The sequence below is a fragment of the Passer montanus genome, unplaced genomic scaffold, assembly GCF_014805655.1.
Source record: "Passer montanus isolate IOZ18808 unplaced genomic scaffold, ASM1480565v1 scaffold28, whole genome shotgun sequence".
Taxonomy (NCBI): Eukaryota; Metazoa; Chordata; class Aves; order Passeriformes; family Passeridae; genus Passer; species Passer montanus.
In genome coordinates, this window is record NW_024367483.1 from 2555382 (window position 1) to 2569144 (window position 13763).

Sequence of the window (13763 nt, forward strand, 5' to 3'; positions counted from 1 at the left end):
GCACAACTAAATTTAAACTTTGCTTCCCTACACAGTCTTTCCAACTACACATTTCTATTCAAATCAACAGATAGCATCTGTTTAAGTGGTCATAAGAATTGTTGCAAAGAGATGAACTGCTGACCCTAAAACTTGCCTGATGTACGATTAATATGAGGTACAAGAAACCTCACAGTGGACACCCATGGAATAGCCCACTTACCAGAGAAGTTTCTTCCTAATCCCCTTTGGTTAGCACTTTATTTGTTCCCTGTTGTATAATGGTTTTTCAATTCTTTACAAAGGCTTTACAAAGCTTTCATTTAACCTAGCATAATGTACTGTAAATGAATAATCCCTTTTCTTTCCTGATCCTGTTAATCTTTTGGCCTCCGTTACATCTCACAGCAGTGAGATGCAAATGTTAATTATGCAAGAAGTATAAGATCTGTATTTTGATTTCCATCTGTCCAATACAAGTCCAGAACAAGACACAGATAACTGAGTGCTTTCCTATCACCATGGGAACATGATTGCCAGGAACATACCAAGAACAACCCATATTGACTCCCAGAAGCCCCAGTCAAGTACCTTCTATCCATCACAGCCTCCTTTATCTCCTTTGTTGATTCATATTTTTCAAAAACACCTGATTATTCCCACTGTAACTCAATCTTCCTCAGGGCTGCAGAAACATTGTCTTACTCACATAACATCTCCCTCTTGTTTGTCAATTATCCCATCTACAAAACATCTACACAGGTAGATATAGAAGTAGCTGAAACATTATTAATGTGATAGTGAAAAGAACCAAAGCTGACAAAGTTGTAGGGCAATCCCCTTTTCCCCTGGCCATCCCTCCCATGGGGTCACACCAGCATTCAACTCACCCCATGGCTGGCATGATTAGCCCACAGAACTGGGCATCAGAAAATTAACCCTTCTGAAAAACAATTCTGGCAGCTCAGCTCCCAAACTGGATGCCTGCAAAATCAGGCAAGCCCAGCAGAGCAAATGCCATTGAGGGTGGGACCAAGCAGAATCAATCTAGTTTGGTTTGAACTGTTTAAATCACAGCCTCACAATACTTTTAGATTTTATAACATTCTTATGACTGTCCAGCACTGAAAAAGAAAAGCTTCATTTTCTTTTTATCCCCCAGTCACAAGCTGGCCCTCCCTCTTCCCTCACACTGCCCTCCCTGGTGCTCACCTAACCAGAGGGGGAAACAATTTTAGTTGGCAGTCCAGAAGAAAACTGACTTCATAAAAAACTAATGGAAATTTGTTTCCTTTCAAGTTAAATAAGCTACGTGTGGTAGCCAAAGACTGAAAACAGATACAAGGACAGAGGCTGAATAATGAAGGAGTGGGAAAGGAAGGAGAGCTGCCCTGTCCTTCCAGTGGCAGGAAACTTAAAGAGATTTGCCGCAGCTTCAGCATGAAGAACCAGGGTACAGCAATGTGATGGCTTAGCACTGTTGGAAGGAGGCCACACTCCACACTTGGATTTCCCACCATTTTTGGCTACACTGTGCTGGCTTTGTCACTACACCCCTCCAGAAGGGTATATAACTGGTTAGAACAGTAGAAGACTTTCCAAAGGAAGAAGAGCAAATATATGATAATGAATCTGAAGGTAAGAAGCAAGGGGAGTCCCATTTCAGCTTCAGTAAGCTGTTAAGTTGGCTTAGCCAAGCTTGGAACCACAACTTAATATAGATATTTCTGTTTCAGAAAGAGATGTATTTTTATACTGTAAAGTGCCTAAAAAATAGTTGTAATCAGATACACACATAGAGGAGTCACTCAAGTCATCATCATTACTGCTCTTCTCCAGTATGTTAGTGAGTGTAACATATTAGCTTTCCCCTTAAATAAAGCATTCAAAAGTCTTACACTGCCTACATTTGCACCTTTATTTTCTCAGCTTCCTTCAAATACAAAGCAATGTACAAACTGCAATGCATCAGGCAATGTCAAGAGAAACCGACTGAAGCCATAGCCTCAGAATCAGGACATGTTTTGAGTCAACAGTGACTCAAGACATCCAATGCAATACTCATCTCTTAGAATTACTAGTTACATTTTGTCCAACAGTTCCTAGTTAAGCATGTTAAAAACTAGTGGACAGACTGCTGTGACTTAAAAATACCAAAGCTGAATTCTATCAGCTGTCTTACCAGCAACAGAAAATTAAAAGATACCCATAAACCCTCAATTTTTTCCAGGTGCTTCTAATACTTGCCCTGGTAATGAAGAACAAGACAGAGCCCACCATACCATAAACAAATTTATTTTGGACTGAACTAGTATGTGATATGTGTAATAGTCTAATAGAGGAAATTTACAGAAAAAAGCTGTCATCGCACTGCTCAATTTTAGTTTTCTTTAATATCTCAATCTGTTTAGACACTACCTTCTTTCTCAGAACAGAAACTTCCAAGAAAACATGGTGAATTGATACTGTTTTCATATCTCAGTTAGGAGTTAGTCAAAGATTTTTTTCCTCTCCAAGCAACACAAGATATGAATGTTAATAGAATACAGATAGTGGCAATGTAATTCACTGGGCATCAAAACCACTAAAGGTTCTTTCCTGAATTGTTTGCATCTTGCAATTGTTGTATTTTGGAGATTTTTAAACCAGATTATTAAAGCAAGAGTTTGGCCCTTTTGGTAGGTACATCAGAGACTCAAGCTACAAAAAGCTGTTCTGCACAGTCATTTCCAGAAAAGCTAAAAATCTGTGTTACCTCAGAACAAGAATTGACATGGCAGCAAATCTACTTTTTTGGCAAGCACTTCTTTAGGCAACCATGTCCTCTGAACCCAATCCTGTGTCTGCCCTGTTCCAGCCCTACCCTACACCCTCAGTTTCACCAGTACAATCATTTGTACAGCGTCCCACAAACAGTCAAAGAATTGACAGAGATTAAAAGTAACAGTACAGTTCACCATACAAAAGACTTGTCTATCTTAAGGTTATTTTATTTTTATATATATATAGGATAGATTAAAGATAGGTTTCTGTGATTTACTGAACTTCTGCAATAAACATGTTTATAAAGAGCAATTCTCTGCATTAATTTTCCAACAATTGAGGGACGCAGTTCTTACTGAATTCTTTCCTTTCATGTGAATGGTAGCAGTTTCCTGTACCTGCCCATTTACTGGGGAATCCCTAAGAAAGCAGTCTCCTTGAGACTTCCACACCTCTGAAAAATGTAACCAACTGGACAGTGGATGCAAAAAATGAGAAAAAATGGAATTAACAGTCAGCTCAACCTAATAATCTCAATGTTTTTTGGAAAACAGGATTAAACATCCCCCTGCCCAAAAACTCCTGCCGCCCTTTGAGGTTTAATAAAGCTCAGAGACTTTTTGTATAAAAATCTAATTCAGAGCTTGTAAATAGGTTAACAAACAACAAAAATATATTACCAAACAAAGAAAATATGGCCTTTTGTCAGTACATCATCTTTTTCCCTGCCACCTAGAAAGTATGTAAAGGTGTATTTAATCTCCTCTTAAATATCCCTTTCTGTTCTCTTCCATTCTGTAGCACGCTGTGTTTATTTCCTAGCCTCTCACCCTTAACTTGAGGGACAGGCTATTCTCTTAAATCCACCTTATTAGCTTCACAAATGCACGGTACACCAAGGTCAAGGTATAAGGCAAAAAATCCTAGGGCTCAAAGCAGGTACAAAGAGTGGAAATGCTTGAAATAAGGACTGAAACAGTACATGCTCTAGGAGGGCATGCCTCAAAGAGCCAGATTCACACAAAGGGGAAAAGAAAATGTTGCGCTCCAATTTAATCAAAATCCACTGGACACAACAGCTGACTCTGCAGCCCTGGTGACCTGAAGAGTAATTTTATTAGTTATACGGAAATATCCATTTTCAAGTTCCAACTGCTGCTCGTCTCTACTTCCCCAGCTCGCCCATGAAGAGGAGAAAATTCACACAAGCAGCATTTTTTACAGGTTCCTCCTCAAGGAACACTCTGAAATAGAATAAGGGAGTTCCCTCCCTTTATTTGAAACTATACTCTTTTAAAATAGCACATGCTGAAATGCAATAGATTTATTTTAACTTTAAAGCAGCACTGGCATTTGGAACTTCTATGCACATAAGCTCAAAACATCTGAAAAAACAATACTGGAAACTTGAGCACACATTTTCTTAAAATACAGATTTTGGTACAGTTTACATAAATTTATAGCAGGCATAGAGTAGGCAAAGCTGTCCTAGTAATGCTTTAAGTATCTGCTGAACAATTGTGTTCAGTTGTGTTCCATTTTCACCATAAAAATACAGTTGTTATCTCTGAGAGCAGACATTGCACTGCATATTTTACGCACTGATAAATGTTAAAAACCATTTTTGCTATTTTAATAGCATTTTGCCATTTCCATACTTCTACCTTGTGTCTTTAGTCATGGCTTCCCTAGGAAGAAAAACAAGAACATGAACGTGATGCTGCTTTCTTGTGTAACACCTAAAGAGGTTCTGCTACCTGCAAGTCCTATTAACTTTACTCAGACCAGTAAAGCTGTTCAGCAGCAGAGGCACCTCACAGCTGACTGGTACCAAAGCAATACAACCACTGTATAATACACAGTTGGTTTGTATTTGGAAAATCGCTGGCCATTACATGAGTTTGATTCTTGTATAACAAAGAACTTCAGTTTTACAGCTATGAATGGCATAAATCACGACAACAGCCAAAAAGCCCTTGATTTCTTAAAAATTAAACATGAAAAAAAAGTGAACATTTAAAGCTCTCCCCTTCTTAATGAAAATCTGCAACAGAAAACAACTGAATAACTCATATAGCAAAAACACAGCCACATTTTCTCCATGAAACAAGAGAACTGAGTACCCCAGCCTTCACTAGATTAATTATTTCTCTACACTTGCCTTGTGCAAACTCCAGCTTGCTTTGAACCCAAGACCTTTATGGCTCAAGTCCCAGGAGATGCTGAGAAGGTGTTCTCAGTGGAGCAAACTTTTCCAGAGAAATCACATTCTGATTCGAGAGAATTCATTTCTTTTGGCCTTTGGGGGAACACTGCAGGTCCCATGTATTTGTTCAAGTCTTTGCCTAGCAGGAGCAGAATCCCTTCTAGGCTTTGTCAGGTTCATGCTGATCTTGCAACATCTGGCCGTGTACAGCCACACTGTTCACATATTTTTAATTCTGTACAAGTAATTTAAACCCAATCTTTAAAAGAACACTGTTTTCCAGATCTTTAAAACAGGCATTTAAGAGAAACCTTCAAGTAATACTGCGTCAATAACACACAGTTAAACTATAATACATTGAACAACAAAGAAACAGTTGATTAGTATTAAACAAGCATTTACACCTGGAAAGATACAATAAGGTAAAGTTTAGGAGATGGGAGTGAAATGCTGTGTAGGCATATGAACCACTTATAATATTGAAAATAAAATCACAGGATAGGAAAGGCATTCTAAGTGGTACAAACCCAACTTTTATACATATGAAATATTATCTTTCAGTTGTTTTTTTTTTAAGGAGTATAGTAAAAAAAAAAAAACAATAAAGGCTCAAGAGGATGACAAAGAAATCAATTTAAGAGCAGCTCTTCCATTTTGAACAGCCACAAATATTTCCAGCACCTACACCATAACTGCTCACATAATTAATTCAGCGTAGCAGTCAGAAACAGTGGCGCTGAGACAGCCACAGTTCAGCAGCCCACACTTGGCTGTAAGGAAATTTTTCCTGAAGACAGATGCCACCCGGAGGAACCAAACCAGAAAAACAATCGGCTGCCTGACCAGAGGCAAGGCAAGGAGAGATTACAACTGCGAGTCTCTCTCCTCCGGAGACTCCCAGCCCGTGTCCGCAGAACAAACCCACACAGCCAACAGCAGCAGCAGCAATTTTCCCGAGGAAGACAAAGCAAAGCCGCACTCTGGCTATGAGGCAGGAAAAAGGAAAAGCAGCCTGGCCTCAGGAAGGGCTTCTGTGCTTCTCCTAATGCCAAGCACAACCTTGGACACCACTTTTCAGCTGCCAAGGATCACATGAGCCTTCAGCGAGCACTCCTAAAACAGACTCAAGAGCTGATAAGCAGCCACACACCATGACAGCTTCATTTCCCTTCTACTTTCTTAAAATCCATGTTAATTTGCACTGGGACATGTAGATCTATCTGGAACAGTAATTAGTTCTGTTAATTAAGCTCTCCAAGTATGGATATGGAAGATATCCATGAGACTTTAATGTAAAATTGAGTACTGCAAGGCTGCTCTCCTCCTGTGTGGGTACTCTGACCAGAAACAGAATCTGGGATCAGAGGGCTTAATCCTAGATAGCAAATTTCATACAATAGCTCTGAAGTGAAAAAGCCATTTACACAACTCTCTAGACCTCACCAAGAATACTCACAGTTGTTTCTATACAATATTACAATATATGCTCATATAAGTTTGTAGGTATCTCAGAAAAAAATCAGGGGAGTGGTCCCTTAATCTAAGCCATGGAGAAAGTGTAGATACCTCACATCTCAGGGCTACATTTTATGAAGTCCTCCATATCTAAAATCTTCACCTGAGAATGGATCTTCCCCAACTTGAATGCTACACACATATCCAAAAATCAGCACAAGACTCCTTATCCAAAAATTATATACAAAAAAAAAAAAAAGGCCAGGTCTCCAGCAGCACAAGTTACGGTGTGTCAGTTGCCAGTGCTGTGTGCTTGCAGCTGTACAAAATAATTCAGAATAATTTAGATTAGCCTTCAGAATAATTTAATGTCCTTCAGAGCAAGTGGTTACCATAAGGTCACTTGCATGTAAATTCCTGTCTCCTCTCCTCTAATGGCCAGTCAGGGTAGGCCACACCATCATGGCAAAACAGGTCATCATTTCCTAAACCACTACAGCCTGAGAAATTAACCCAAAAGAGAACACTCTTTACTGAATGTGGTTGAATGGATTTTGCCACAACAATTTCTGATTTATTTAACATTTTATTTAGCCCCTAGAAAGGAAAACATCAATTGTCAGTATGCAAAATCTCCTACTGCAGAGGAAGGGTAATACATTTTCAAAGTTTTACTCAGTGTTCAAAATTCAACATACAACACAACCTTTTTTGCACAAGTTTCCATTTTATGTTGCTGCCTGAAAAAAATGCTAAATACAAGAAACAAGCAATGAAAACATAAAAAGAATAATCTCTGTATTATAACCTAAAGCAAGCTAGTAAAAAAGAGCATGTGCCAGTGGCAGAGAACTCAGAATGCACACTACAACCTGAAGTACAAAGAGTCTTGCTTACTGTTGTCTGCAAATGAAAGAATATAAGAGCAGAAAATTTTATTTACCTCAAGAGATTTTACATTTTGTGTGATGAAGATGAGAGTAGTTACACAGCTTCAAGGCTCTACTAGGAATCTAGTAAGAAATATTAGTCCTTGGGGAATAAACAGATGATGTACTGAACCTCTTATCCTGGATTTACACTGTGAATATGACTATTCAATGATTACAATAACCAACCTCACATTTCAGAGCTCTGTTAAGCCTTTCCTCAACATCTAGGAGTTCAAAATTAAGACAAACCTGAGAAAATTCCAGCAGCATCAGTGCCAAAGAAATAAAATCATTCTGAAGACATCATCATTTCTTTAAAATGTTCAGCTTATTTCGAGAGTAGCAATCTAAGTGTTTTTCATTGTGCAGTGTTTCCAAGGCACTAGGTACTATTCTCACAAATTTGCAGTTCTTATGTAAGAAAGGAACAGACTTTTGAATAATTAAAACTAAGCCTCTTGCTAAAACATTCTTTCATTACTTATTTCAACAAGTCTTCAATGGAAGCCACCAGATTTTTATGTCTACTATATCACTGGTCTTTATACAGAAATTGTCAAGTAAAGCTCAAAATTCAGGCTGTGAGTCTGTTTTGTGCAGACATACAATTGAAAATTCCCAATGTTCTCTTTCAGGTGAATATTACATATTCTTAAAGAAAAAGTATAAGGAATAATAATCTGATGGAATTCAATAAAAGTTACCTACAAGACATGCCCAGGAAAATCATTTTACTACTGCTGAAAGGAATACTCAAAGCTGACACTCACTTTTTATTGTGTCGGTAAAGCTGATTTATATTTTAGTTCTTATTCATCCTCATAGAAATTCCAAGTAGTATTAAAATCATGTTACTTAATTGCATGACATTGTTCTCTTCTCCCAGAAAACCAGCAACCAGACTAGGGGACAGACACAGCCTTGAGCTGCACCAGGGGGAGTTTAGGCTGGACACAATGGAGTTCCTGACAGAAAGAGGGACAGGGAATTGGAGTGGGCTGTTGGAGTCACCATCCCTGGAGGTGCTCCAGAAAAGACTGGATGTGGCATTCAGCGCCATGGGGGTGGTTAGGCCATAGGTGGGACTCAAGGATCTCAAAGGTTTTTCCAACCTCATTAATTCTGTGATTCTGTGCAACACAGCCCCACCTCCCTCACAAAGTCCTCCTCTTACTCTGCCCAACATGCAGCCTTTGAATCCAGTGGCTCCCAGACTTGTCCCAGCCCCCCACAAAAGCATCCCAGTGCTCTTGGAGGGTAGGTAACACAAACCAGCCACTGCTGTGGCTAAACTGTGGCTGCAGCAGCTGTGCCTCCTCTCCCTTGGCTCAGCTTCCAGCCATGAGCACCCTGGCACAGCCTGGTCCTGCATCTGCTGCCCAGGACCGGGGTGAGCATCTGCTCTGACCTGTGAACAGAACCATGCCCACAGGCAGAGGGGAAGGGAGGGTCTGGCACAGATTTGTGAGGCTGGGGAAGATGAGTGCAGGTACAGCTCCACGGAGCAAGGGGACATAGGTTAAACGACAACAGGAGAGGCTACATGACAAATGGGGCATGGCAAGAGGGAGGGGGAAGGTAGAACAAAGGTTCATCTTCCATACTCAGGCAGCTGTAGCCACTGCCATTAATCACAGCACCCACATCCACCACGAGCAGATGCACCACTGCTACCTATGGGGCGTTCTACCAGAACACCTGAAGGTGCAGATGCCACTTTAGACGACCCATCCTTGCATGAAATATGGATCAAAATATGCCAATTACGTACTGAAAGTTCAGTAAGTGCCAGCATCACCTCCCTCGCCCCACACACACAGCAGGAAGCTAAGTAGGCCAATTACAAGAGGATGGGGAAGCAAATTTAATTCCTTTGCAGAGATGTGTATGCAAAAACTTGCTCACACAGAGTGAGGAAATATTCAAGTGATTACAACCAATAATTTATTTAAAATTTATTATGCAGCATGGGGGAAAAAAAAGAAGCTTAAAAAAAAGAGACTTTCCATGAAAAGTCAGATTTCAAGGTGGATTTTCCCTGCCTTGTAATCTACAAAATAGACTGATAAGAGTCATTGTTATTTCTTTAAGCAGCCTTGTTGACATTTTCTCTGGAATTACTATGTTCATAACAGCAGATGCTCATAAAAGCACACACTCCAGGAGATGAGGTGGTAGCAGTAAGAAGCAGTGCCAAAAATAAAAACAGTTACATGTTCTGTTAATCATTACATATTAAATTGTGTTACACAACCTAATGAAACTACTTCATGCCACTGAAAACGCAGAACCAGAAGATGAAAACAAGTACAAATAACAAAATAAATATCTCAGAATGCAATTTATTTGTGAAGAACATAATTTCAAATTCCAAGAAATACTTGTATACTTTATGATTTCCAGAAAACTTCAGCATGCGTTATGCTATCTCACATCAATTATTCTCACCTTTCAGGATTCTGCCATAAAAATTAACTCACCAAAAGATGTCTTTGAAACCATTAGCAAATTTTGTCATTCAAGTACTAAAATATTCCATTGCAATTTTAGGTTTAAGATAGCATATTAAACTGGTTCAAGTTTTTTATATGCATGCATACATTTCAGTGCTATTTTTAAATTTCTCTTCAGTAGGAAGGGCCTGACTGATTTTTTTTTTAAAGGCATGCACTGCACAGTTCATATTTTGAAATCCACCACAGTCTGAACCTTAGCAGGTACTTTTCACCAGAGCTCTGAAACAGAGAGCTGTCCAAACCAAAGAAAAAATAAATAATCAAGAAGGCTTAAGAGAAGTTTCCTATCACTTTAAATTCTTGTGGCATGCATTTTCTCATAATTCTGACTTAGCCCTATTTCCTTGTTTGTTTTTGAAGCACACAGGAAGAAATTATGAACTTCCCTGGGAAATATAAGCGTAGCTGGGGCAAAGAGGCAACATGTTGAAAAGAAAACATCTGTATTTCCTTCCCATTCTCTTCCACCTGAAATAAATTCTTTGGCTGCAGTTTGTCTTCTTTTCTGGAAGCATTTACACAGTATCTAATGCTATCCACCACCATGACTACCCCTGGGGCTTTTATGAGGGTGGGAACAATCAGTATAAGAATTACTAGGGACATCAAAGAGACAAAACATTTATTGAAGGGGGAAGAGGAAGAGAGAGTGTGAGGTAACGAGGGTCCTACTGTATTTACCTTATGTGCCAAGCATGTGGACAGCAATAAAAACCATGTAGGGAGCAATTTTGGTCAGAGAAAGAACACGGCAGCCTAATGGGAGGCCTTTGTTCTTCAAAAGGGTCTCCTTTTCCCCTTTTGTGCTTCACTTAATTCATGGCATCTGAGCTGCTCTTGAACTTGACAGACAGAGAGAAGGAGGGGGGAGAGATGGAGAAAGGGGGAGACAGAGACACAAAGAAAGAAAAAAGAAAAAAGGACTTCAAAGAGTTTTCTTTTGAAAATTCAGTTGTGCTGTATGCATTGCTGAAGGTTTTAGATTCAAAAAAAAAAAGGGCAAAAAACATTTCATATAATTTCATCGTGGGGATAAATTGTCCAATGCTCTTATTAAGAGGGCTAGAAGAAAGGAACGAGAACAAAAATTTTAAAAAATAAATCTATCCAAGCTAAGGAATATAAATAAAATAGAATTACTCCCATGGGTGCTTTTTATTTATTTCCATGTTAAACCTTATTCTCAGTGGATCCCAACACATTTATCAAAATCTTATCAAAAACATCTGGTTGCCAGCAGTCACCTGAAAGGCAGGCGCTGTGCACGGAGCCCATCAGCATTCCCGGCACAGCGAGCGCGGCCCGGCCGGCCGGGGCCAGCGCCATCTGCGGGGCTGCGCCGAGCCGTGCCGAGCCGAGCCGTGCCCGCGGCCCCGGCCCCGCACCGCCGGGAGCACACACCTTCCTTCTTCACCACCAGGGAGCCCTGGGCACCTGGGCCGCTGAGGACAAAACATTCGGCTCGCTCTGAGGCTCCCAAGTTGCGTCCCTCCTCTCGGAACCGCTCCCCACAGCGGGTGATATGAGCTCCGTGTAATATATTCGGCTTTTCGCCCCCTTTAAATATCCATGCCATAGGCAATATTTATATGAAATAATTCATAACTGCAGACTGTGCTTCTCTCGAGCATTTTTTTGTCCTCTAGACCACTTCCTCCCCTTCATACTGTGCTTCAACTACTTACACATAATTTATATATTCCTTTGTGGGTTTTTAGCTATGATGTATATGCTGAAAATATTTGCCAATAGTATTTGTAATAAAGCATGAGATTGGAAAATGTACAGATTTGTGTCGATACCACGATAAATTATTAACAATGAATAGTTTTAACTTAATTCAATAATAGATTTTTAATGCATAATGATCTTAAGTTGCCCCTTATCAACAATTAACCCATCTCCATCCTGATTTACACCTTCTGACAACCATAAGCATCTACCTAGAGCATACTATTTCCAGAATGCAAAAGAACGTTAAATAATCTAACTTTGCTGCTTGATAATGCTCTCTTGACTATTCTGATGACAGATCTTTTCTTCATTTGAACAAAAACAGTACCCAAAATCAAAAGTTTTAAATTAATTCTGTAACTTAATTTCTCTTTCTTTTCCAAACAGGGATATAAAGTACACACAGTTTAAGGGTATGGATCTTCATTAGCCTGCACAAGGTTAATTTCCTTTAAAAGTCCAATGCACAATTAGACTACGAAAATTCTACCAAAAAATGCAAGGTCAGAAAGTGACAGACAAATACATCTCCACTGACACAGCAGATTTCAGTTGTTGTGTTTTTAAGGAAGGTTTCTGTCTCACGTTGGCAGCATATTTATATTCTGTTACACCACCTGTAATGTAGCCTGGGAAACGCTGTGAAATAAAATTGGCAAAACCCTTCCTTTTTCAAGGGCTTGTTTAGCATGATTAAGAACTGTGTTTCTGAATAATTATGTGGGTTTTGTTTGGGTTTTTAGTAATAATAAATTGGGGGAATTCCACTAGAAAGGACTACAGAACCTGCACCTATTATGTCAGTTTTACCAACCAGACTGAATGTATTTCACATTATAGATAATGAACAGAAGCAAAAAAAGATGGAAGTAGAGAACTTACACAGCAATTCAAATAACTGGAAAAAAAAACTCCATCTGTTTTGTGTACAGGAGTGTCTTTGAGATTAATTAAATTTATGAAACATTTTGAACACTGACAGTGTTACAGCCATATGAAGCAGACAGCAATGGAGTATTTCTGAGGTACTACCTGTAAAAATGTAAAATACTTGAGACAACCACTAACATAACTTTGCATAGAATAGTTGAATTCAAAGATTCTACTGGCTTCTCTTGGAACACCTACCTGAACAGAAATGCAGACACCAGTCCCTGGTGATACTGGACAGCACCTAAGCTCCTACAGCTGGCAAAGCAAACACATGAATAACTACAGAGGCTTACTGCAGCTAAGGAGAATTCTCTTTTTTTTTTTAATCCCCACAGAAACCTGTTAAAATTACTTTTATTTTGCCAAAATCCAGAGCTTTGACCACCTCAACATCTCATCCTGAGAATGCTGGCTCAAATGCTAGATTTTCATATATTACATTTGACCACAGCTTATCTTTGGGACATTTTTAAAGATAGATTTATTAGTGTTAACTCTTCCATGCCTGTAACATGAGTCCATTTCACTGTCTTCTCTTAGCATTCCTAAGATCCCCCTCCTGCCCCAGCTCAGTTTCATGGAACTTACAGGAAAAGTACATCTGCCTTTTTGACAAATTGCTCCAAATCAACCAAAATTAGAAAGTTAATCAGGAACTGGAAACACACAACACTGCTAATTTTCTAAAGTAGAAAATTAATTGTTTCCTGTAAAATGAAATTTTATTTGTACAAAACCTTTCCTCCGGCTGAAGTCTAGTAGCTCCAAAAACTGACTTCTGGTAATTCTCAACCAAAAGACTGAAAAACAAGATTTAGGCAGCAGAAGATTTCAAGTACATGGAAAGAAAATACCAAATACTTGGCAAGCAACACTTATCATGATGGTACTGACTGACGTAAGAGTCACCACTCCTTCAGTAGACAATTCCTGAATAATTTTTTCACATGTACACAGGAAAACAACATGTTCAGCAAAGCACAGCTTCTTAAGACTTCCAGAGTACAGCTATCCCTTCATATTTGGGGTAACAAGCAGAGTATAGTCATATACCACACTTGAGCCAGTCATCAAGAAACAGTTCAGAAAGCAACCCAAATAAAATATACTGCATTAATCCAGCATACAGATCACAAAAGAGAAGTCATTCATCCTCACACTGACTGGAGGCAGCAGTTGTATTATTTTAAAGTTAAAAAGAAATCTCATCTGTTTGTTTTGTTATTGTAGCTCCCAGGCATAAGC

General features: G+C 39.2%; 1 protein-coding gene across 3 annotated transcripts in view; it reads right to left on the bottom strand.

Moving 5' to 3' along the window:
* Nucleotides 1–13763, bottom strand: part of POU2F1 (POU class 2 homeobox 1) — a 113126-nt gene that overhangs the window by 74124 nt on the left and 25239 nt on the right. Inside the window, exon 1 of one of the 3 annotated variants that reach the window (XM_039713139.1) lies at nt 10533–10659. The exons of the other annotated variants lie outside the window; for them this stretch is intronic. The gene's annotated coding sequence lies outside the window, so the exon portion shown is untranslated. Of the gene's footprint in view, nt 1–10532; nt 10660–13763 lie in introns of those variants that run through there. 3 annotated transcript variants of the gene reach the window in all.